The sequence below is a fragment of the Nuphar pumila genome, chromosome 4 (genome assembly GCF_984573655.1).
Source record: "Nuphar pumila chromosome 4, dmNupPumi1.hap1.1, whole genome shotgun sequence".
NCBI classification, from domain to species: domain Eukaryota; kingdom Viridiplantae; phylum Streptophyta; class Magnoliopsida; order Nymphaeales; family Nymphaeaceae; genus Nuphar; species Nuphar pumila.
Genome location: NC_143252.1, coordinates 109,724,645 through 109,751,875, shown reverse-complemented (window position 1 = coordinate 109,751,875; position 27,231 = coordinate 109,724,645). Strand labels below are relative to the sequence as shown.

General features: G+C 40.9%; 1 pseudogene; it reads left to right on the top strand.

Annotated features, from left to right (window-relative positions):
* Positions 1–27,231, top strand: part of LOC149840527 (plastoglobule-localized metallopeptidase 48, chloroplastic-like) — a 110,730-nt pseudogene that overhangs the window by 24,456 nt on the left and 59,043 nt on the right.

The following is a 27,231-nucleotide window of genomic DNA, read 5'->3' as shown; positions in this document are numbered from 1 at the left end:
GATCGGATCGGTGAGGCGGCTTATCGTGTTGCGCTGCCTCCTCAGTACGCTCAGATCCACGACGTCTTCCACGTATCTATGCTGAGAAGATACGTTCACGACCCATCACACATCATTCATTATGATGATGTGGATATCCAAAAGGACTTGACGTTCGAGGAAAGACCAGTGGCAATCGTTGACCGTCGAGACCAAGTGCTCAGATCGAAGACGATTTCTCTTGTAAAAGTACGTTGGCAACACCATGGAATAAATGAATGTACATGGGAGCCCGAGTCGGATATCAGGGAAAAATACCCTGACTTGTATTTTGACCAGTGTAAGGAATACAAATTTCGCGGACGAAATTATTTTTAAGGAGGGTAGGATGTAACAACCCGTTAAAAAAAAAAAAATGGTTAGGATTCGGGTCGGATCCGGACCCGGACCCGACCCGGACCCAATGGAGGCACCGCCTCCCTCGTGCCTTTAAAAAGATAAGGCAGGGGGGGTTTCAAATACGAAACCCTCCCCCTCGCTGTCTCTTCTCCCTCACCGCCTCCCGACTCTCCCTCGCTTGTCTGCTGCCGCCATTTGCGACCTCTCTCCGCCGCCGCCGCCGACCACCAGGTACGTTCTCCCTCCTCTTCTTCTCCCTTTTTTTTTCCGTCTCTCTCTCTCTCCCATTCCTCCCCCCCCTAGGTTCTTCGTTGCACAGGGAGGGGAGGGCTGAGCCTCCTCCCTGCTTTCGTACGGCAGGCGAGGGGCGGAGCCCCCTCCCTACTTCCGTACGGCAGGGGAGGGGTCGAGCCCCTCCTCCCTGCCCCTTTTTGTTGCGCCAGCAGGGGCCATCGGCCCCTGCCTTTCATTTGCCAGCAGGGGCCCATGGCCCCTGCCTTTCTTTTGCACCAGCAGGGGGCCATCGGCCCCTGCCTTTCATTTGCCAGCAGGGGCCTATGGCCCCTGCCTTTCTTTCGTCAGCAGGGGCATAGGCCCCTGCCTTTTGTTTGCCAGCAGGGGCCTATGGCCCCTGCCTTTCTTTGGTCAGCAGGGGCATAGGCCCCTGCCTTTCGTTTGCCAGCAGGGGCCATCGGCCTTTGCCTTTCTGTGTGCCAGCAGGGGCTGGCCCCTGCCTTTCTGTTTGCTAACAGGGGCCATCGGCCCCTGCCTTTTTGTTTGCCAGTAGGGGCCGATCCCCTGCCCCTTTTGTGCGCAAGCCTATACCCTTGGTCGACAGACCCGGGGAATCTTTGGAAGCTACATCGTAATGGGGACATATTATTACAATTGTTGATCTCCAGCGAGGAATTGCTAGTGAACGTGAGTCATCTGCTCACATTGACTACATCCCTCTTTGGGCGGCAAGGCTCATTTGGCCCTGCCCCATCCTTTTTGGTTTTGAGTCATTTGGGACCGTTGGCCCCAACTCTATGTATTGGAGAAGTTGAGTCTTTGCCTTGCTTTTGCTTTGTCGGGGCTTGCATGTTAATATCGCATATTCGCAGCTACGACGGATCTCATTCGCGCTCCGCGACCCGAGCCGTCAATTGTGTACGTCCGCAGACGTCGGCAAGCTCGTAACCCTCCAAGGTAGGGGAAGATTGTACGAAAGACTTGGATAATTGAATTAAGTTCAATTAAACTAAAAGCGATCAATAAAATGAATATATATATATATATATATACAAATATATATATATATATATATATTTATACGAGTATGCACTTAACTCAAGGACGCGGTTTCACGTTCCTTGCCCTTTACCTTATGTCAGTCTATACTTACCATCGTGTATCACGTCGAGATCTCGTGTTGCATTCTTGCTTATGGTTTGTATGTGCCGTCACGCATCGTGGCGAGGTTCAGTGTCGCACTTTTGCTTACCGCCTTTACCTTGTCGCCGCGCTTTGCGCCTAGGCTCTTGTTTTTGTATGTATTATTACTGCTTTGCTATTGCAGATGCCGCACAGGTTTTTGCTCTTTGCATATGCCTTAAAGGCATCCTCAGGCATTCACCTCTCTCTCTTGCGACGAGAGTTGAGATGGGAGCTAGCGTTACATCCTCGTCTAAGGAGGGGGATACCTTGCAAGGATCCTGACTCCTTAAGTATGCAGTCCTGCAGACGAGTTGGAGGTTCTGTTGAGAAACATGTATCCCGTCTATCGAGGCCGGTGTCGAGTCATGCGAGGCATGTAGATACCCCGATAGCGGATGAGGTTCTAGAAAATCGCAGGCATAATGTTGGCACAAGGTACTGCTGTTTCAAAGGATATAGTAAAGTTGATAAACTTTACATCCTTGTGAAACACTCCTGTTGAGGCTTCTTTTGAGGAGCTATACCCCCTTCATCCTAGAGTACTTGTAGTCGTGCACGACACGTCTAGTACTGCGATGATCGGATGAGACGGTCGTGCGACCACGAACAGTGCGAAATGCACAATGCTGAAATCACATAAATGGCCTCACATTCGCCTTCACAGGCAAGATGCTTGAGTGGTTTAAAGACTACAGCATAGAGTGGGTCGTTAGTTAAGCAACCCCTAACGTACCTGTTCGTTTCAAGTGGTCTGTCAAGGGAGAGGACAGGACGGTACAAACTCCAATGGACAGGTTGTTAACAACCACCCTACGGGCAATGATCCGGCCTCCCCAGTCATTGGAGTTAGGGGAAAGGGGCTACAATAGTTAGCTCAAAACTTCTGCAGAAGTTGGATGCATCCGTGGCACTGCCTCCTTCGGGGAATCCTCTCTCGGCTAAAGCCGTCCCTCTGGAGCGGACTCAACTAGCTTTTCGGGTTATTCAAATACATAGAATAACAGACGCCCGAACTAGTCTCAGTTGTTTCTACGTTTTGCCTGCGCGTACCCGCGGGCCAGTAATATCGAAACATAAAGTCTGTTCACACTGGTTGTTGAGTAGTGAGACTCACTTGCACTCGCTTGCACTACTGACTCACTTGGACTCACTTGCACTCGCTTGCACTACTGACTCACTTGGACTCGCTTGCACTCGCTTGCACTATTGACTCGCTTGCACTACTGATTCGCTTGCACTACATACGCGTTTGCACTATTTATCTGCTTGCATTGCTTACCTGTTTAACTGCTTATCTACTTTAAACTGCGTAACCTACTGAATGAAATGTACATAATTCAGTTTCCTTGTAGTCTATCTTGTGCACCTACTAGTTTCTTTAGCGAAACTAACCCAGTCTATGGGTACAGGTGATGAATAGGCACTTCACGGGCGATGGCGCGATGGCAAGATGGTTTCAAGACTCTCTTCTTCCTGCTCTTAGCTCGCGTCCTGATGTTTTTGGGTCTTGTAATGGATTTTCCTTGGGACATCCGAATTTTGTACTTTTGGAACCTTCTTTTAATGAAAGTGCCTTTTTCAAGTAGCATGGGTTGTATGTTTTGGTTCTTCAGCTAACGTGCCCAAAGTGGTCAACTTGCCTTTCTAAAATTAACAAAAGGATGGGCTTCCGCTTATTTCTTAAACCAACTCTGAAATAAAGAGATTCTTTTAGTCTCTTGCCTGTTTTATGAAAGGTTTGAAAGTTGAAATTTTGGGGCGTTACACTTTGTTCCAAAAGACCTTGGTTCACTTAGATATTTTCTGGGTATAGAAGTTGCCAAGAGCCGTGAAGGGATGGTTTTGTCTCAACGGAAGTATGTTCTTGACTTATTAAAGGAAACGAGAATGTTGGGAGCTAAACCATCAAATATTTCCATGGACCATAAAGTTCAGTTGTTTGAAGAAGGGTCAAAACCAGTTGATAGCAAAAGCTATCGCTCACTAGTAGGGAAGCTACTGTATGTAACTGTGACCAGGCCGGATATTGCTTTAGCAGTAAGCAAAGTTAGCCAGTTTATGGACAAACCAACTGAGGTACACTGAAATGCAACTATAATGATTCTCAGGTATTTAAAATCTTCTCCTGCAAAAGGGTTATTGTTCAGGAAACGTGGAATTCTAGAGATAGTGGCCTATTCTGATGCTGACTATGCAAGATCTGTAGTAGATAGAAAATCTACCACATGATTCTGTGTGTTTCTGGGAGACAACCATGATTTCATGGAGAAGTAAGAAGCAAAATGTGGTTTCTAGATCGAGTGCAGAATCAGAATATAGGGCTATGGCCCAAACAACTGCTCAATTGATGTGGGTTCGTACTGTTCTTCATGATCTTCAGGTGAAGGTTTCCTCTCCTATGACCATGATGTGTGATAACAAGGCTGCTACATATATAGCGAACAATCCTGTCTTTCACGAGAGAACAAAACACATTCAGGTTGATTACCACTATGTAAGAGATATGGTTCAAGCTGGTCATATCACTACCAAATATCTAAAGTCGGAGGACCAAGTTGCAGATATGTTTACAAATGTTGTGACAAGCTGAGCATGATTGATATCTATGCTCCAGCTTGAGGGGGAGTGTTGAGATTAAGAAGTTTTAAGTTTAAGTTTTCCTAGACTAGAGGTTATTTGATATTTTAGTTTAATGAGGGACTTATGTGTAATTTCTCTCTTTGGCCTCTCTTTATTTAACATAGAGATTAGCCCTAATGAAGTTTAACGAGTTCTCTTATTTTGCAATCGTCTCTCTCTCTACCTAGGGTTCTGCGCATCTCATCTAACCTTCTACACAACAGACATAACAAAAACATGTACAACTCTAAGATAATTCTTCAACTACCTCATATCTACACATTTCACAATTTTATATCGTCACAAACTCAGAATATAAAGCATGTTAAAGAACATAAACACATCCTCCAGTATTTCCACTCACTGTGATACCTAACTGCTCTAAAATTGTGTTTAAATTATCTTACCCCACGGGTACACACGGGCACAGGTGACCATCTCAGAAGAGAACGTTCGGGGGTATATTATTCAAAGTATTTTATTAACCCGAATATTCTAACTGAGACTGAATCCCCAAGGGAGCGACTAATAGCCGAGAGAATCTCCCAATAGCTCAACTCAAGACAGGATGCATCCCTAACTTCTGCAGAAGACATGAAACTACCACCTATGACACATAGGTAGTCCTGGTCCCTAACTCCGATGACGGGGACCAACGAGCCGCTTCACGCTCGAAACACAACACAAGTCCTCGAAGTTTTGTACCACCTACCCTCTCCAAGGTAAGCCTCAAAAACTGGTTTCATTATTTATTTACTTTCCCGAAGTACCGGGCATTTCCCCAACTTCCTTCTACTGCCATAGCAGTAGATCCCAACCTTAGTCATTTTACCAAGGTATATAAACCATCCATATCCCCTTTCCACATTGATTTCTTAATCCCACTCAGAGTGCTCCGGTGCCTTTAAACCAATCAAGCACACAATATTTCCAATTAATTTTTCATCACTCTTATTGCCATAGCACACAAACTCATAGCCAAATACCCACATCGGGTAACTCATATTGCCCTCTTAAGCAAAGCACAAATCCATATATCACTAAATACACCATCATATAGGTGGAACCAATATACAAGCAGTTCAAATTATACAATTTCAATTCATAATGAACCAAAGAAAAGCAATTCCCATAATCTAAATATATGCAACAAATAGTGTCAATACACAATATCTCCTTTATATGTCACACTCCTTTTCTACGAAAAGAGAGAGAGAATTTATCATAAGAATTGGAACTATTATTGAATATTAGAACATTTGCAACTTAACAGGCATAAGCGATCATTAAAACTTTGCAACTAATCTTCCGAATGTACGACTTATCATGCATTCCAAACCGTATTACATATGCATCCTAACAGGCAACTAACTTGACATTTGGCTGTCCAGATCTAACATAAGGACGTTATTTAATGTTTGAATGAAATAGGCTCCAGAGATATTCCAAATTTCCAAGAGGTGTTTAACAGAAATATTGTTAAAACAGACTCCACTTAGGACTGACAAGAATCAAACATGTTAGATATTTCTCAATGAAACAGATGAAGATTAAGCTAATAAAAAAAATCCATACCAACATGCTATGGTTACCAATAAAATCAGAACACAGACTCAAATGTGCATAACAGGGGTCACCTACACATGCAGCCTACTATTTAAATAATATAGATATGATAGGTCGGCTGACCCCAAAACAAAAGCAAACTGCCTGGATTTGGGGTTTCGAATAGATGAAATCGTAGGATCCGTAACGACTTATAATCATACCAAGTACATACAACAATAAGATAAAAATGATCACAATTTTATTTAACGATATGCGATTTCCAGTATGTAAATATCAAAAAGAAATATAAAGATGATTCAGAAAATATCAGATCTTATTTAAACAACAGTCTTATAAAAACCAGCTTTGAAAAGATCGAAAAAGAAACCCCAAATCTTGGTTAGGGTTTTCAATACCAAGATCAAGAAATAGAGTACTAACATGACCCGTTGTGTTTATCAAATGAAATTAGATACATACAATTACCAGTAAAGAAGATTTACGTGCTTACGCACAGTTTAAAAAAAAAACAAGAATCAGATGCAAGATCCGCGCCAGAATTTGACAAGAAAAATCCCTCTCCCAAACGAGGTGAATAGATATTGTCGAATTAGGATTTTATCAAGAAAAACCCCCAAATCAATTTGATTTGGGAATTCTTGGTTTAGCAAGATTTCCCCTCCTTTTTCTCCAAATCTATCGTTTCCCTTACCAGAAACCCCAAAATAGGGAACCCCCAAAATCGATCTTCACCCTTACAAGAAACCCCAACCCACAACGTGGGGTTTTCCGGCAAGCCAAAACACTGTCAAACCCCTCGGTTCCCTTCCATTGGCAAACCCTAATCACACACAGGTTTCATTCAACACCGACAGGAAAAAGATACAGGATCCTACCTGTTTTCCGGCGATTGAAGAAGGAGATGGCTGACGCTGGTTGTGCGAGAAATGCTCGGCCGAACTCCGAGGGTGCTGCCTTGACGACCAAGATCGGGAGCAGGGAGGTTGCCGGTGTTGCAAGAAAAAGGGTCACCGACGTCGATGGCTTGCAACAGGTGGTCGGGAGGCTCACTGACAACAGTGTTCCCGCCGGCGTGCACAAGAACGATAGAGAGGGAGAATAATGGAGGAACAGAGGGAGAGAAACAAAGAGATGGGAGGTAGAGGTTCAGGGGGTCGAACGGTAGAGAAGAGAGAGAGAGTAGAATGAAGAGGGTGAAACTCCTCTCCATCCCCTTTACGATCTTTGCAAGAATCGTGCCCCAGGCACGATTCTTGTTTACGGGTTTTAAAGAAATGCCGCTCGGGTCCGGGTCCTGCGACCCACGACGTTGGATCCACTATCAAAGTGGATCCGGGTCCCAAGCAAGAGGCGGATCCAGGTCAGCCCAAACTGAAGGATCCAAGTGGATTCGGGTCGGCACTGAACTGTAGGATCCACAGGCTGGGTCCATTTGGCTCCAATGTGGGTCCAAACCTCAATTACCCAAGTCTTTTATTATTGTTGAGAACAGGTGGTTTTTGGTTAAGTTCTTATATATTAGAGGTTTTCTGAAATATTAATTTCATAAGGACTTAGATGTAATTTTTCTGTTTTGCCTCTCTCTATTTAATATAGAGAGAAGCCCTAATCTCAATTAACGAGTTCTATTGTGCAGCCGTCTCTCTCTCTCTCTACACTCATAGGTGACTGTACAACCCCATCTCATTCTACATGGTATCAGAGTCTTCGATCGTGGGAGCGTGATTTTCATCAACAGGGACATTTTTTTCTTCATCAACGAGGAGCAACAACCCTACGACTTTTTAAAATCAGGTTCGGTGGGGTTGACTGGGGAAGATCTGATCACAGATCTGGGATGTTACCCAGATCTGTCGTCAGATCTAAGGAGAAGATCCACTGCGACCGAGTGTTGCCGAGACTGGTTTCTACTATGACGTGATTTTTTTTGTTCGTGAGTTGTCGAGGTGTGTTCCTGCTGTTACAGATTTTTTTTTCTGTGTTGCCGTGAGTGCTGAGTTCTTGTCGAGGTGTGTGCCTGCTGTTTGGGAGCAGCAAAAATTATTTTTTCTGTGTTGCCGTGATTGCTGAGTTCTCGCCTATGCTGATTGCGTGTTATCAGAATTCTGCCGTGAATGCAACTTCCTTTTCTGTGTGTGAACACCCCAAATTTTTCAGAGTTTTGTAAATATGACCCCTTTTGCCCCTAACCCCGTTTTCTGAGAAAATCAAAGAAGTTTCAAAGCTCATTCCTCAGATTCTCTGAATTAAATTCCATATTGGTATATTCAAAGTTAATTTCGGATCCGAATCCAGGACTTTGAATCCATAATTCCTCAAAAACCGGATCAAAACCCATTTCTGAAGAAATTTTCTCAAAATAGCTTTTAAATTCTCAAAAAAAAAAAAAATCCCTTTTGTAAATATTTTACAAAAACACAAAAAAAAATTTAAGTTTTAAATCTTTGATTTCTCGTAAAGCTTTAGGATTTTATTCTAAAAATACAAAAAAATTGAAAAATAAATTAAAAACCAAAAAAAATTGGGAAAAGCTACAAAGAAAACGGATGATTTTCAAGCCTTTAAAGCCATTTTTACAAAAAACCTCATTCCTTAACCATTTTTCAGAAAATTCTTAAAAGGGGAACCACCTCTTGGAAAAATGGGAAAAATTTCCAACGAACTCTTCCCGCGCCTCTTTTCTTCTTCTCTCATCACCGTCTGATCTGCAACAACCCACCTTCATCTCCACCTTCAATCCTCAACGGGTTTTCCCCTCTCGAAGCTGCCATCTCCTCTTTAAGAAGAAGCCAGCTCCTGTCTTCTGGCATCCATTTTTTTTCACCGGCATCCATTATCAAGAGCTTTTTATCCCAATCATCGCGTTCTCTGCCAATCCATCTTCAACCTTCCTCTTTCGATCCATTGTCGACATCCATCCTCCACCCCACTTGATCAAGGTTCCTTTTAAATCCGTGATTGACGACATCCATTCTCTTCTCTGGTCATTTACTTCCTCACCTCACACAACCAACTTTGCTTCTGGAGGATCGACTGTCATTAAGCATCATCGGTATTTTTAAGCATCGATCTTCCTTCAACAGCCATCAATCCACAACAATCCCGTTTCTTCCCTTTTTCCCTTCTGGTGGACTCCAATTAAACACAAAGATCGTCTACCTTTCAAAAGCTCTGCCTCATAGCAGAATCAAGACCGAAGAAGGTTCGACCGTCACAACAATATTTAAAGGTATTGCTGATCTCTCGTGTAAGTCATTACATCTAAGGCACTCAATGCATCCTTTTGAAGACAATTCCTGGATGGGATGTCACAGCTTAACATGTCTCTCAGCCTCCTATGGTGCCACGCTAAAGGTGCTTGGAAGTTCTGATCAAGAGCCTTTTGAGGTACATAATGTAGCTTCCCTGCCTCCTGCTAATCAAAAGCTCAGGGTCTATCTGAGTTTTCTTGAATTGGTAGTCGCTGACAATCTGTAAAGATGGTGATTTCCAGTAGATTGAGATTCCAGCAGTTTGCCGAGTTTCACTACCAATATCGAGTTCCATGGGATTTTGTTTGTTCATCACTATTGTGTTTTATTATTGCTAATTGGGTTTTTGTTATAGAACCTAATTATGTTAACTAAGTGTCATATGAATTCAAAGACATTATCAACAAGATTTGTTGCTGAAGTTGACAAGGTCATAGATCCTTTCCAAAGTCTGCCATGGATTTTCAAGTCATATGCTAAGCACAGAATTCTTTATTCAGTCCAATTGAAGTTACATTCATGATATGTCTGATTAAATCCGTGTTAGACAGAGCATCACATTTTGCTTTGTGGTCCATTCAAATTGAGGCGGATAGGGTTATTTTAGCCATGGAGAATCTAGTAGACAGTGCTCATCGTGGGACAATGCAAATAAGTTCTAATATTATCTTAAGGTTGGTCTGTGTGTTATTTTCTGCAAAATTTGGTTTGGTCAGTCACCTGTTACAATGCACTTCTGTTACATTTATTCCATAGCCCTTGTTGCAATACCACTATTCACTAGCTACATTTGCCACACTGTGCATGTGCATCCTTTAGCATCACATCTCCATGTAATTCTTCACCTCCCAACACCTTCCTGCACTCACATAAACTCATTTAGCATCACCTTCTTCAACACCCAATTTCACTTCCTTACATTTTTCATCATACTGCTGCCACTACAGTAATTTCTCTGCATCTTCACTTTGCCCGTGCGATATTACTCAGCACCTTGTTCACTTACGGTCGTCACTAGCTGCAGTAATCTCTCCACAACACCACGTATGAACCCACCCTGTGTGCTCACAACAATGATGAATATTGTTGCGGTCCCCTGTGCACAACCAATGGGACTTGCAATTATTATATTGCAGTCACCACCTCCCTACAAATTCCTGTGTTTTCACTACTTTTGCCCTTTTTTTGTTACTGTCTCAAATATTTCCTTATGCACAGTCGCTTCCATCAGTTGGATGTGATCAACACCTATCCCCATTCCTTCACCCAAGAAAACAATCCTCACAGGGTCTACCCAAAGTTTCATACAAAATGACAAAAGGCAACATATAGATTCCTGGACCTCCAGTGGTAGAACTTTGAGCCACAACAGAAGATTTTTTAGCTCTGTTAGGTTGTAAGAATGTTGTCCAAGTTCTTGGGAGTATGGGAAGTCATTTTCTGTATATCATTCTACCCTTCTCACCATTAGACATAACCTCCCATTCAGCACAGTCATGGTCTTGGCAGCTGCAAACATCCCTAGCGATGTTTACAGCTGCCCAGCAGCCCATTATATGTGGCCATTCCTTGCTACAAACCATCAATCATCACTAGCTACAACAGTGTCACCTCAATGCCCTGCATCATCACATCTTCATTATAAATACAGCGCCACTACCCCTCCACGGTTGCTGCAGAAATAACCTACCCTGTTCTGGATTTACAACAATGTTTTGTTGTAAGACACCCTCACAGCCACATGCATTTCACCAATGTACAACATCTGTGCATTCCCACTTCAGCACCATTTCTGCATATATCTTCAGCACGGTTTACACTCATTCATCACACTTATGTTTTTTTTTTTATACCACCCTGCTGCATCTGTGATTAACATCTATACCTTCATTCAAACAGCATTTCATAACATAGGTCATATGTTACATGCACTGCCATCATTCTCCACACCTTTCCATGTTCTTTGCACAACATGTTAGCATGTTCCATCTATCTTCTATTTTCTTCCTATACTCTCTCATCAACATTGAGGGATCATCACATGCATTGTAATTCTAATATAACCTCTTGGTTTTTCCTCCCATTTCCTACTTGGCTTCATACTAACTTTATCTTTTTGCAAGAAATATAGGAAAAGGGTTATTTTCTGCTTGGCTTAGGGAATTGTAATTTTTTATTTCAATTTCAAGACTGTAATAGTTAGATATAATGAGAATTTACATTTTCCAATCTTAGATAGAATAAATGAGCATTTCATGAATTGTCTGTCTTCATGCATTTTTCCTTTATTTCTCAAAATTCTCACAATGGTGAAACACGAATGGCACGTGCACCATTTCGTAAGAGGTAATTGATACTAAGTTGATGATCCACATCAATGGCCATAGTCAGGGTGTGGACAAAACTTAGCATTTTTATCTTTTACAAAATAACACTGGATCCGCACTGGATCCATTTTCAAAATTCATCATATTTTCTTAAATATTTTCTTCTTTTATCAGAATTTAACTTAGGATTAACTCAAAACATATACCAATGGCCATAGTCAGGGTATATTGAGAGTTAATTTCATTTTAAATTCTATAAAAGCACTAAAATGTATTTTATTCTTCTTTTGAACTTAAATATAGATTATCATATAATACATTCAATGACCATAGTCAAGGATGTATTATATTTTCAATCTTATTTTAATTCATTTAAAGAATGAAATAGCTTTTTAAATTCGAATTTCAAACCTATTCAAATTCATTCATCATATAGGATAGAATTACATCATATTTTTCAAAATTCTTTTCCAAAATCCAAGTGATCTCAAATATCTTTCTTAAGTCTATAGTTTAATTCATTCTTCTATCTTATTTCAAAGATTTAAATTCCAAGTTCAAAGTTAAATTTGACTTTGAAATTTCCAAATTCCATCTTTATATTCTTGACTCATTCCAAATTCAAGCTCCAAATTCAAAGTCCAAATTGACTTTGAAGTTCATTTATAAATTCAAATTCTCAAATCAATTTTGAAATTCCAAAATTCCAACTCAATTCAACATCCAATTTCAAAGTTCAATTTAACTTTGAAGTTTCTGATCCATCTTCTGATTCAAAATCAAGTTTTCTTCAAGTTTTAAATCAAAGTTGAGATTGATTCTGAATCTCAAAATCCAAACCTTCCTAAAGTTCCATCTGGGTTTTCAAAACCCAGATCCATCTTCAAAAGTCCCATTTGGACTTTCAAAACCCAAATCCAAAGTCAAATCCTAGTCTCAACTTGGATCCAGATTTCCAAGTATAAACTCCATTCCGCCTTGGATCTTTAATTACAGATCCAAGTTCCATTTAGGATCCAGATCCTTATTCCACTTTGGATCTCCAAAATTATAGATCCAAATTCCATTTTAGATCCAGATCCTCATTCCACTTTGGATCTCCAATTACAGATCCAAATTCCATTTAGGATCCAAATCCTTATTCCACTTTGGATCTCCAAAATTATAGATCCAAATTCCATTTTAGATCCAGATCCTCATTCCACTTTGGATCTCCAATTATCGATCCAAATTCCATTTAGGATCCAGATCCTTATTCCACTTTGGATCTCCAATTACAGATCCAAATTCCACTTAGGATCCAGATCCTCATTCTACCTTTGGATCTCAGATTCAAGATCCAAATTCCAATCCTTAGGATCCAGAATCCAATTCTACTTTGGATTTCAGACTTCAAATCCAAAATCCATTCTTTAGGATCCAGAATCCAATTCTATTTTGGATCTCAGACTTCAAATCCAAAATCCATTCTTTAGGATCCAGAATCCAATTCTATTTTGGATCTTAGACTTCAGATCCAATTTCATTTAGGATCCAGAGTCCAACCCTATCTTGGATCTCAGATTTCAGACCCAAATACCATCTTGGATTCCAAGTCTTGAATCCAATTCCCTTCAAAATTCCAAATCCAAAATTCCACTTTAATTCCAATTCTCAAAGCCAATTCCATTTCATTCAAATCAAGTTCCTATTTAGGATCCTAAATCCAAAAATCAACTCAAAACTCTATTCAGAATCCAGAACTCGGATTCGAATTTCATCTTGAAATTCCAACTTCTGCAAATCCCATTTCTCAATTCCTTTAGATTTCTCACATTCCCTTCTAAATTCAAAACTTCAAAGTTAGAATTCAATTCCATTTCATTTCTATTCTGATTCAAAGTCCATTTATGACTTTGAAATTTCTTTTCTTCTTCTTTTATCTCAAAACTTCAAAATCATTTTTCCAAATTTATTTTCCCAAAGCTCATGATTATTCTAAAGACTTAGAACTTTAATCTTAAGTTAGAAATCGTTTCTTCACTTTATCAGACTCACTTGGAAATTCTTCAAAATATTTTTCAAAAGGAGCATACATCTTTGCATTTGCACAAACATGATTCTTTGTGTATCTAGACTTAGGATAAATACTTAGATAATTTCTTAGTAAAGCAAAAGGCATTAATTTGATCCTTGGTTCGATTACCCCTGGTAAAGGCGCCAAGAACGGTCGAACCTCGTACCGACGAGCGGATCCCGTCTCCCAGTTTTCCCGCAAATATTTCAAAAACGGAGGCGAGTTATTTTAAAATATTTTCAAAATTAAGGTCAAGTGAGACCCGCAAAAGAATTCCTCTTCTCTTCTTTCTTTTCTCTTCTCTCTTTCTTTCCATCTTTTATCTTTCTCCCTTCAAAAAGGAGGAAAATAAGAGGTTGGAAAGGAAAAGAAAAGGAAGAGAGAGAATATTACCAGAGGAAAAATTTTGCGATGATCACACTGTGCTGCTGTGAATGCAACTTCCTTTTCTGTGCTGATTACTTCTGATACTTACTGGATGTCGTGCATTATATGTTGGAGAACAGTAAGTGTAGTGAATACTTTGGTTTGCAACTGCAGTCTCTCATTTATCGTGATGTGTTTGGGCCTTTCAATGTTCGTGATTTATGTGCTATCAACATCAACTGAAATTTAGTTGTTTCAGTGGATTGGTTTATTTCAGAATGTGGCTGCTGTGTCGAGTTTTTTTTTGGAAACATGGTAGCTTAAGTTTCTGTGTCGTGGAAAGTAGCAGGTGTGATTTCCTGCTGGACTGAATTTTATTTCGTGTGTGGGCTGTTGTTTGCTTTGGAAACAACATGTGTGGTTTCCTGCTGAGTTAGAGAAAAAAAAAATTCCTCTTGAACACTTGCTGTTCAAGTGAGGTAATCTGTTTTTTTTTTTTTTTCAGTATGGTTGAAAATTTGAAATGTGATTCCAAACTGGAACATATTGGGGAGTATAAGGTTTTTGCCAACCCCTTCTCATATGGCTCTTCTGTAAGGTTGAATGAAACCAACTATGCCAGGTGGTCCAGAACTTTTATGATGTCGGTATCTGGACATCATCGAAAACATATTTTGTTGGAAGGCGAACCCACTGATAAATTGGGAAAATATGTCACTTGGGATGAAGATAATGACATAGTTATGTCATGGATCATGAATAGTGTCGAATCCCATATTGCCGATGGATTGATCTACTATAATACAACCAAACTAATGTGGGACAATCTTCGTGATACATACTCACAAGAAATGAATGTGAGTCGTATCCTGCAAGTTGAACAGAAAATATATAACTTGCAACAGGGAGATCAGACCTTGGCCCAGTACTATGCTTCTATCAAAGCTGCGTTTGAAAGACTTAATGCTCACAGGCCTCTTTGTTGCTTGAAGCAAAAGGATCATCAAGAATAAACCATGGTTGCTCGTTTTCTTACAGGTCTTTCTTCAGATTTCTCGGTTGCAAAAGTTCAAATGTTGACTGGTTCAGATGTTCCCACTCTTGCTGATGCTTACAATCGTCTGAGTAGATTTGCGATCTCTCTGCCACAATCTCAGTCTGTGAATCAGTCATCTGCTCTTGTTGTCCCACCTAGTTATGGGCGTGGAAATATTCAGAATATCAGAGGACGAGGACGTGGACGTGGTATGGGAGGCAGAGGAAAGCTTCAATGTACATTCTGTGGAAAATCTGGACATTTAGAAGATCGTTGTTGGGATAAGCATGGTCGGCCAATCTCTTCTTCATCAAGGTCATATAACCCTAAAGCAAATGTTACTACTATTGAGGCAACAAATGCACCAGAGACTATCACTGCAAATGAAAGTAGTATCACCCTTAGTCGTGCGGAATATGATGAGTTGATTGCTCTTCGACCTTTGAGTTCCCCCACTCCTATAGCTGGGGTTGCCTTTTCAACCGGAAATCATCTCCATCCGAATGATAGTAAGTGGGTTATTGACTCTGGTGCATCCAGACATTTGTGTGGAAATTCACGTGTTTTCTCAGATTTAAAGGTCATTAAGGCTCAACTTGGAGTCTCATTAGCCGATGGGAGCTCCTCCCCGGTTGTTGGTCAGGAAAATATTTCTATATCCTCCTCATTACAGTTGAAAAATGCTCTTCATGCTCCAGACTTTCCTCAAAGTTTACTTTCTGTTAGTTGCCTTATAAAAGAACAAAACTGTAGAGTAATATTTGATCCAATGGGTTGTCATTTTCAGGATTTGCTGACGGGGAAGAAGATTGGTGGAGGCTATGAAGAAAATGGACTTTACTACCTACATCATCCAATGGGTTCTGTTCATGCTGCAGTGGAACATTCATTTAGTCCTGTTCAGTGGCATCGTCGTCTTGGTCATCCTTCATTGTCAAAGCTTCGGTCGGTCTTTCCTCAGATTCCTTCCACCACATCATTTCAGTGTGAAGCATGTCAGTTGGGCAAGCATCATCGAAGCTCGTTCCCTTCGAGTCAGAGTCAGTCTAGTAATAAAGTTTTTGAACTTCTGCATGCAGATGTATGGGGTCCTAGTAAGATTCCTACTACGACTCAGTGTCGTTATTATCTTGTTATTGTTGATGATTTCTCTAAGTTATCATGGGTATTTTTAATAAAAGAACGATCTGAAGTTCCAAGTCTTATCAAATCCCTAATTCTTGAAATAAAAACTCAATTTGAATCTATTGTCAAGATTGTTCGCACTGATAATGCTCTCGAGTTTAAATCAAAATGTTTGTTACAATTTTACCAAGATCATGGCATCCAACCCCAAACTTCCTGTGCCTATTCATCTCAACAAAATGGGGTGGCTGAGCGAAAACATCGGCACCTCCTTGATGTTGCCAGGACCATTATGATTTAATCAAATGTTCCTGCCTTATACTGGGGTGATGCGATTACCACTGCTTGCTATCTGATCAACCACATGCCTTTGTCTTCTGTGGGTGATCAAATTCCATTACATATCCTAAAACCTGATGCCCCACTTTTTTCTTTCTCACCAAAAATATTTGGATGTGTTTGTTTTGTACACAAACTTGGCCCTGACCGTGATAAATTAGCCGCTCAAGCTACAAAATGCATATTTATCGGTTATCCAAAAAAATCAAAAGGGCTATCGATGTTATGATCCTATTTCTCGCCGAGAGTATGTCAGTGCGGATGTATCTTTCTTGGAATCTTCTCCATATTACTCTAGTTCCGGTTCCCCGCTGCAGGTTGTGTTAGTTTTGCAACCTGCAGTCCGTTCCACGTTGGAGAGCTGCAAAACAGAGAGAGGTAGAGAAAGGGAGAGAGAGGTTTGGGAAAACCGATACCCTGCTGTACATGGGTCGGCTGTTGTGTATTACTTTATGTTAACATGAGATTACAAACAAAATTAGGGCACTAGAATACCCTTTTTACAATAATCAATATTACATAATGCCATTAATGAAGAAGTGGGTGTCACGGGTCATGGATCTTCAGATCCATGACCCGTAACCAGAGAAAACACTTCTTTTCACCCTCCCTCAAGTTGTGCATGATCTTGAATCATGAACAACTTGCCTTTTAACGTCCAAAATCTGTCTTTAGTCAATCCATTTGTAAATATATCCGCCACTTGATCTGTAGTTCGAACAAATTCAGGCTCAATCTCTTTCTCTTCTACCTTTTGTCTCACAAAATGCTGGTCTATTTCAATATGCTTGGCACGACTGTGATGAATTGGATTAAAAGACATACTAATGGCACTCTGGTTGTCACACAAAAGAAGTGAACGAGATATCGATTCTCCTACTTCTGTCAGTAGATGTCTAACCCAAGTAGCCTCAGCAGTGGCGGCTGCCATTGACCTGTATTCAGCCTCTGTACTGGATCTGGCAACAGCCTTTTGTTTCTTACTACTCCAAGAAACCAAATTCATCCCAATAAATACACAATAGCCGGATACTGATCTGCGTTCATCTGGATCTCCCGCCCAGTCCGCATCAGAATAAATAGTGATCTCATGTGCACTTTGCCCATTTGTCTTTCGTTTATATATGAGACCATCCCCAACCGTTCCCTTCAGATATCGTAGTATCCGTTTAACTGCTTTCATATGCCCTTCACATGGGGCATGCATAAACTGAGAAACTTGATTCACCGAGTATACTATATCAGGGCGAGTAAAAGTCAGGTATTGTAACATACCCACTATGCTACGGTACTGTGTGGGATTATCAAATGGATCTCCATCTTGAGAGCTAAGCCTTGGATGAAGAACGCTAGGAGTGCTTAAGGGCTTGCAGTCTTTCATACCCGCTTTATTGAGAACATCAATAGTATACTTATGTTGAGTGAGAGTCATTTCTTCAGAGGAACGGTCAACTTCAACTCCAAGAAAGTATCGTAGTTTGCCAAGGTCCTTCATTTTGAACCTCTGATTCAAGAGATGTTTGACTTCTTCAATGTGGTCATTGGAACTGCCAGTAATGATGATATCATCCACATATATCAACAACAGAGTAATTGTGTCTTGGTTCTTAAATATAAATAAGGAGTGGTCAAGAAGAGATTTCTTAAAACCATATTTTTGTATTTCAAGAGAAAAGCTGTCAAACCAAGATCGAGATGCCTGCTTCAATCCATATATCGCCCTTTTTAGTCTGCAGACATATTTTGTAGGATTACCTTCTGCGTAACCAGTGGGTTGTTCCATGTAAACTTCTTCTCTCAAATCTCCATGAAGAAAGGCATTCTTCACATCAAGTTGGCTAATGGTCCATTGGTGTTCAATAGCTAAAGAAAGTATGACTCGGATTGTCCCCATCCTCACCACTGGACTAAAGGTTTCATCATAGTCCTGTCCTTGCTCCTGTGTAAAACCTTTGGCTACAAGTCTCGCCTTGTATCGCTCTATAGTCCCATCTGGTTTATATTTTATTTTGTACACCCATTTCGAACCAACAACATTTTTGTCAGGTGGTCTTGATACGACATCCCACGTACCACATTCATGTAGAGCTTCCATCTCCTCATTCATAGCTTCAATCCATCTTCTGGAATTTGATGCTTGAGAGAACGTTGTGGGTTCATCTTCTTTATTCAAGGTTGTTAGAAAGAGTTGAAAATCTAATGAGAAATTTTCATAACTGACCCACCTTTCAATTGGATGGTGAGGACGTGTGGATCTTCTAGTATCAACAATGTTTGATGTTGAGGATGTGTCCATGTCTGAATCAACTATGGTGGGTGACTCTCTTTCTCGTCGAGTATAGACAAAGCCTTTATATCTTCCTGGATTCAAAGTTGAGTCTGTATTTTCATGATCAATCATCCCATTAGTAGACACAAGTATCTTATCCTTTTGAGTGCAATTTGAGCAAGCATCACTAGCTCCTGTGAGAAGTTTATAGTTCAACCAAGGATAGTAAGCTTGAACTTCATGTTTTGATTCTGAAGAACTATTACATTGACAATCAAAATTCAATTCATCGAAGATGACATTTCTTGATATTTTGATGCGCTTGTTGCTTATATTACATCAACACTTTCACAAGAGGTTCTTGTAGCCATTCCAGATGACTGCACTGCCATGCAACTTTGGAACAGACTTGTTCAGACATACAGGTTTCTCAGGCCAGGATTATGTTTCTTAAAAGAGAATTTCAAATGTTAAGAAAGGAGTCCATGACCATCATGGAATATTTGAACAAAATGAAGGTTATCACAGATCAGTTAGCAGTTGTTGGAAGTACAGTTTCTGATAAAGATTTGGTACAACAAACCCTCAGTGGATTGGGACACGACTATCATATGATTGTCACTTCTCTGTTATGTTTACCTGAGCTGCCCAATTTTGAAGATCTGCGTGCAAAATTGTTACAATATGAGATGAATCTAAAGGGAGGGTGAATAAGACGTGAATCCAAAGGGAACAAAATTAGTTGGGTCAGTCGTGAGTCCCAGAAACCAGAAAAAATCTGAGTTGTCTGGGTCAGTCGTGAACCCAAAAAGAGGCGAGAAACAGGCTGAGACTGACTGGGTCAGTCGTGATTCCAGAAAGAAATAGGAAACAGGTGTAGGATTTGCTGAGACTGATTGGGTCAGTCGTGATTCCAGAAAGAAATAGGAAACAGGTGTAGGATCTTCAGACTTTGGAATGAAACTGACTAGGTCAGTCGTGAATCCAAAAAAGAAAAGAAAACAAGAACAGCGGTACCTTTTTTTTTTTTTTGATTGATTTTCAGACTTTGGAAGAGGAAATAGAGGAGAAAAGGATCTTCAGACGTGTCTTTTGAATCGATCCCAGTTTCAGCTGAAGCGTGGCTCTGATACCATGTTAGTTTTGCAACCTGCAGTCCGTTCCACGTTGGAGAGCTGCAAAACAGAGAGAGGTAGAGAAAGGGAGAGAGAGGTTTGGGAAAACCGATACCCTGCTGTACATGGGTCGGCTGCTGTGTATTACTTTATGTTAACATGAGATTACAAACAAAATTAGGGTACTAGAATACCCTTTTTACAATAATCAATATTACATAATGCCATTAATGGAGAAGTGGGTGTCACGGGTCATGGATCTTCAGATCCATGACCCGTAACCAGAGAAAACACTTCTTTTTAGGTTGATCCAGCTGAATCTTGTCCATTACCTATCCCTCCTTTTCCTTTGGAATCTGTGCCCTCCTTACCGAACCAAACTTTATCCTCTTCCAGATTTAATAATCCGCCATTGGTATATGTGCGTAGAGCTCGATGTTCGCAAGAGCCTTCATCTTCTTCTTCTCCTGAGGTAAGTTCTACTGACAATAGTGATCTTCAGGATGAGGATAGCAGGCCTATTGCTCTACGAAAGGGGACAAAACAATGCACCTTATATCCCATATCTCATTATGTCTCCCATGCCAGAATTGGACATCAAATGAAGTCGTTTATTTCAGCCTTGTCTGCTGAAACCATTCCTCTGAACTATCACCAGGCAGCACTCGATAATCGCTGGTAGCTGGCTATGCAAGAAGAAATGACAGCTTTGGTCTCTCAGCATACCTGGGATCTAGTTGATTCCCCAACAGATGTTGACATTGTTGGATGTAAATGGGTATATACAATAAAGTACAAATCTGATGGTTCTATTGACAGGTACAAGGCCAGATTAGTCGCGAAAGGGTATAGTCAGACATATGGAATTGACTTCTGTGAAACTTTTTCTCCTGTGGCACGGATGGGTACCATCCGTCTTGTTCTCTCAGTAGCTGTTCAGCATGGTTGGAGCTTGTGTCAATTAGATGTGAAAAATGCATTTCTTTATGGGGATCTATCTGAGACCGTTTACATGCAACAACCTTCAAGTTTTGAGGTTGAGGGGGAGTGTCAGAAGGTGTGCAGATTGAGAAAGGCGATTTATGGCTTGAAACAAAGTCCTCGTGCATGGTTTCAAAAGTTGTTTGAAGTGATGTCAAGCTTTGGCTTTAATAGATCGGCAGCAGATCATACACTTTTTATAAAGAAAACTAGCTCTGACATAGTTGTTATGGTGGTATATGTGGATGACATCAGTCTTACAGGAGATGATGTGAAAGCTATTGAAGCCATAAAGGCTCATCTTCAAAAACACTTTGTTACAAAAGACCTTGGTTCACTCAGGTATTTTCTGGGTATAGAAGTTGCTAGAAGCCGTGAAGGGATGGTTTTGTCTCAGCGGAAGTATGTTCTTGACTTATTAAAGGAAATGGGCATGTTGGGAGCTAAACCAGCAAATATTCCCATGGACCATAAAGTTCAGTTGTTTGAAGAAGGGTCAAAACCTGTTGATAGCAAAAGCTATCGCTCCCTAGTAGGGAAGTTATTATATGTAACTGTGACCAGACCAGATATTGCTTTAGCAGTAAGCAAAGTTAGCCAGTTCATGGACAAACCAACTGAGGTACACTGGAATGCAGCCATAATGATTCTCAGATATCTAAAATCCTCTCCTGGAAAGGGGTTACTGTTCAGGAAAGGTGGAACTCTGGAGATAGTAGCCTATTCTGATGCTGACTATGCTGGATCTGTAGTAGATAGAAAGTCTACCACAGGATTCTGTGTGTTTTTGGGAGACAACTTGATCTCATGGAGAAGTAAGAAACAAAATGTGGTTTCCAGGTTAAGTGCAGAATCAGAATATCGGGCTATGGCCCAAACAACTGCTGAATTGATATGGGTTCGCTCTATTCTTAATGATCTCCAGGTGAAGGTTTCCTCTCCAATGACCATGATGTGCGATAACAAAGCGGCAACATATATAACAAACAATCCTCTCTTTCATGAGAGAACAAAGCACATTGAGGTTGATTGCCACTATGTAAGAGATATGATTCAAGCTGGTCATATCACTACAAAATACCTAAAGTCTGAAGACCAAGTTGTAGATATGTTTACAAAGCCTCTTGCTAGGCCAAATTTCTCCAGATGTTGTGACAAGCTGAGCATGATAGATATCTATGCTCCAGCTTGAGGGGGAGTGTTGAGAATAGGTGGTTTTTGGTTAAGTTCTCATATATTAGAGGTTTTCTGAAATATTAATTTCATAAGGACTTAGATGTAATTTTTCTGTTTTGCCTCTCTCTATTTAATATAGAGAGAAGCCCTAATCTCAATTAACGAGTTCTATTTTGCAGCCGTCTCTCTCTCTCTCTCTCTACACTCACAGGTGACTGTACAACCCCATCTCATTCTACAATTATATATATTCTTTTGCATCCGGTAATGGATCTTGGACCCAAAATGCCTAAAATTACTCAAAATTTTGGATTATTACAGGGGGGTTCTGCTCCCTTCCTGCAGGCTGAAGAGGCAGGGGCCCTGCATCCAGCAAACAAGTAGCAGAGGCCCTGCCAGACAGGAAACGACAGAGGCAAGAAATGACGGAGGCAGGGAGCCCAGCTCCCTGTCTGTTCGAATAGCAACACGGAGCCACCAAACAAACTATAACTGATTTAATGAGCCCTTCACAGATACAGTCTGAATTAGTTCATACTATCACATGCATGGCTTAAGCAAAAGGCTACTGGCAGGATCAACCAGGCATCATCCATTGCAAACGTCGCAGTACTGGCCCAAAGGCCGATCCATTGCGAAGCGTCATCTGCCGATTCCGTCATAAAAGATGTCAGGAAGGAGAGTTGTTTTGACTCTCTACCAGACCCAATGCATAACGAACATTTGAAGGTCCACATAGCGATAAGGGAACCAACAACAACAACACACTACAACATGCTGGAGTGTGGCCCGACAAACCGCATGTCCAAGCCTTCTGGCAATAGGCACAAAGAACCTTGTAGTTGGGCTGGTAGCAACGAGTAGGAACCGATTCCGCTGCGGCAAAGGGGGAAAGCAAACACAGAGACCCGAAAAACACCAATTGTGCATACAGACATGTGCACGATGGTCATGCGGAGAAGCCAAGCACCCAAGCACCTCGTGGTAAGTTAGCATAGCTAACAGCCACGACGATGCTAGGCATTAGAGCCAACACTACTCATGCCCAAAGCATGAGCAGCATGCCCAAAGCTCTACCCACTAGCTGGCACAACGACCGAACGAGTGAGCAAGCAAGCCAGGGGCACCAGACACGTTGAAAACGAGAGAGGGGGAGCAAAGAGGGGCTTGACCCTTCCCTTGAGAATAGAGGGACCAGGGAGGGGGCTAGGCCCCTACCATGTGGAAACGAAAAGGCAGGGAGGGGTTCGGCCCCTCCCCTGTGAAATCAGGACAGTAGGGAGGGGCCCGACCGCTCCGCTGCGAAGCCGGGGAGAAAAATAAGAAGAAGACCGAAGAAAAGGGGGAAGAAGTTACCTGCGGAGGCGGCCGGCGTCACGGGTTACCCGACAATGGTCACCGTCGAGAGCACATGAGGGAGGCAAGGAGGCAACCAACAGGGTTGCCTGAGTCGATCCCGGTAAACAGAAAAAGAGGACGAAGGAGCGGGAAGGTCGGGGTGAGGTGAGGTGGCTGGATGCGGTCAGACAGCGCTCCGACGAGCCGTCGGCTTGGGGTCGGACGGGAGGAGATACCAGGGCTGCCGGCGGTGGTTGGCCGACGACGACAACACAGAGAAAGGGGCAAGGGGCAAGGGAGGTGCGGCTCACCAGAGCTTCGGTGAGGGTTGCCCGATGGGGGGAGCAACGGGAGAAGAGAGGAGTCAGGGGTCGCTCAGGCAGATGCCGACGGACACAGAAAAAGGGGAGCGAGCGACGAGGATTGTCGTCGGCTAGGGGTTCCGAAACACGAGCAAGAGGGAGCAACGACGGTGGCGTCGACCGGACACAGGGAGGAAGACAACATCGGGGTAGCAGGGAGAGAGACAGGGGGGGGCTTACCGGAGCACCAGTGAGGGTGGCCGATACGGTCGCCGACGACAACTTGGAGAAAGGGGAGAAGACGGGAGTCAGAGAGGAGAGAGAGAAGGGGCGAGGGTTTTGCCCCTCGCCTCACAGCCTGCGTCTTTAAAAGACGTAGACTCTCGATCCTTCGAGAAGCCGGGTTGTGGGTTTGGGTCGGGCCCGGATCCGATCCGGGTTCGCTACTGCAGACCGACATCGGCACGTGTCCGACACACGCCTGACACGTATCCGACACGATTTTTTTTAACGGGCTTTACAATGGATGACATTTTTTAATATAGAGGTTATGCTTGATGGGAAAGTTGTGTGGAATATAATAGGATTAAATGGCGAATGTCATAAAACTATTTGTCGCAAATTCTTCATTAAAAATAAGAATTTCTTGTACAATGTATATAGGAGTCAATGTTGTACTGGAGAGCCATCAAATTTTTCTACTGTAAATGATGTTTATATCTCACTGTAGCAGGCAACAGAGATTTTGTGGATGACATCCTAGTTATTGGGAAACAGGTCTGGATAAGTAAACAAATATCTCAAAGTAGTTAAGCTATGTTGTTTTTTATGGTGACCTCATGGTTCAACCTCTTCTTGTTTAGGTTTTTTAGGCACAGGATGGTGAGCACTATGGCAGGTAGAAAGAATGACGGTGCCATGTCCTAACTGGTTAATAGGATATGAGTGTTCAGTTGCTCATTTCTCCATTGAAACCTGTAAATATCTTATAAAGGGGGAGATATTCATGGTATGATGATAGGAAACTCCTATGGTTCGAGAACTTGTCTTTTTCTTCCTTTAGTACCCATATAGGCAATGGATTGATCAGTATTCATTCATTGGCCTTTTGAGGGTCTCTTAAAACATACCGCTACATTGCTAGTATGGAGCAATAATGTGGGTTTTTTTTTACTTCAAGCAGTGGATTTAAAACAAAATCCATATTAGGATGGTTGCATAGCATGAAAGGCTGGATAATGTGTCATCTTTCCTATTAGAGGAAAGTTTGGACTGCGCAACATTGGTGAGAAGCTTGATAGTGTGTTTTCTTTGTTGATTTCCTTTGTATTTTCTACTTTGCAGAATATTGGACACGTACTTTGAAGTGAATTACCTAAGGTTTGCAGAGATAAATCCATGAGACATGCAAACATCTATTTAAGACTGATATTATTATTGTACACGATGAGTTTAGCTGTGTTAGCTACTTGGTCTTTCGACCTTCAGAAAAAATCCTTATCTAAAATTTTTTCCTTTTTGGTTGTAAGTTATTTATCAAATAAAGGAAATGGCATATATATATTGAATGACGGAGTGTAGAGATATCTATGTTGGTACTAGATGTTAAAATGTATCATTCAACTTTTGTAATATTATATATATTTTATATATATAAAGGATAATACATATTCATATATGGTATATATGCATATGTATTATCCTAATTATATATATAAAATATATATTTCTCTATTTATAGGCATAGGGGTAGTTTAGACATTTCACAGTTTTACACATATTCCATTTGGAATATGTTTTGTAATTTTACCTTTTATTTTTCTTTTTATTTTTCTCTTTTTTGTGGTTTGCGCCACCTAGGGAGGCTCCCCAAAGAGTCGTTGGGGAGCCCCCAACGGTCACAAATGTGACCGTTGGGGGCTCCCAACGACTCCTTTGGGAGCCCTCTATGTGGCTCCTCTCTTGTGTTATAAATAGGGGTCTCCCCCTTGTAATTCTTTCACTCCTTGGAGGAGCTTATGCTCCATTGTATAGGGTTTTTACCCTCTTCTTCCTTTTTCCTCAATAATATTCAACTTATGACTTTAAGTCATATTTACCCCTTTTATGGGTTTATGTATTAGCACATGATGTGCTTGTGTTGTTCCATTGAGTGGGTATATTCGCACTTCGTGTGCATGTGTATGGGTTCATTATTGAACCTAATGTATTCAAAGTCACTTTCTAACACTAGAAGCATGCAATTTGTTTTTCTCTATACATTTTTGTACGAGAAGCATGTAATTTATTTGATATATCATTTCTCTATTAGTCTTATGATTCATGATTCGATGTGTGTTGTTCCTTGATATAGAGACACCAAAGAGGCAAAAGGTGTTTTTCATTGATGCAATGGTTTATTCTAAAATTTTGATTGGCCTTCCAATTTCTAATATCACTAATACAATCTGCTTACTTATTTCAGAATACATTACTCGTGAGGGCCATTCCTGGATTGAATGAGCTTGGCAAGGTTTTACTAGGTAACTATTGGTGTTTCCTTTGAATTCCATGGACTCATAGTTCCTTTGCAATGTGATAACTAATAATTTATTGGAGAGTCCTCAGCCAAACTTTGAGTTGTTAAATATCCTATTGCATGACACTGTTGGTAAATACATGTCTCAAACTCTAATTTTTAGCATTATTTCCATTTTTCACTAATTGTATTGACTAGTAAGTGGTAAATCTTGTCCTAAATCTCAAATATATCTGAAATAATTATATCCATTATAATGGAACATTTGGTATATTGGTCCTTTCTTGATGTGACTTTTAATGGTTGTAAACAGGTTGGATTTGTTGGATGTGGGCATTACCAAAAAACTCAACATAATCAGAAATGAGCCTAATTGGACTTATATACAGATTTAATACTTTTAACACCGAGTCTGAATCCAATTATTAATCAAATCCAATTATCTGTACTGAATCTGAATAAACAGATTCAGGTTGGTTGGATATCTGAAATCCGAACCATTGATACCCCTAGACTTTTTTCTTAGATGATAAATGTGATCTCTTTCCATTCATGGATGCCTCTCCTACTCCTTGATTGCAGTATTTCCTTCTTGGTCTAAGCCACCTATGCTTAGAGGTTGGTTTCGTCAAATTTCTTCCCTTTAAAACAGTTTGCTTGCAAACTATCATATTAGTGTTGTTCCCACTGGGACCGTGATCTCTTACTTTTGGGCTCCTTGTTGATTTGTGACAACAAAGAAGAAGAAAGAAATACTACAGTAACTATTTGTTGTCAATCCAAAATAACTTACATATCTTTATATCAATGGAAAGAATGTTTTTACTACATTAGGCAGAAACATTCAATGTTGTAATTAGTGTATCGGAATCCGTATCTCATGAACTTGGGATACGGGTGTATCGTACCGTATCATAAGATATGAGAGAAAAAAGCATTTAAATTATGCAAAAAAATTAAAAAATACAAAAAATATAAAATTTAGAATACAAGAAAACAAATAAACAAGAATGAATCTAAGAATTAAAAACAAGTAACTATATAAAA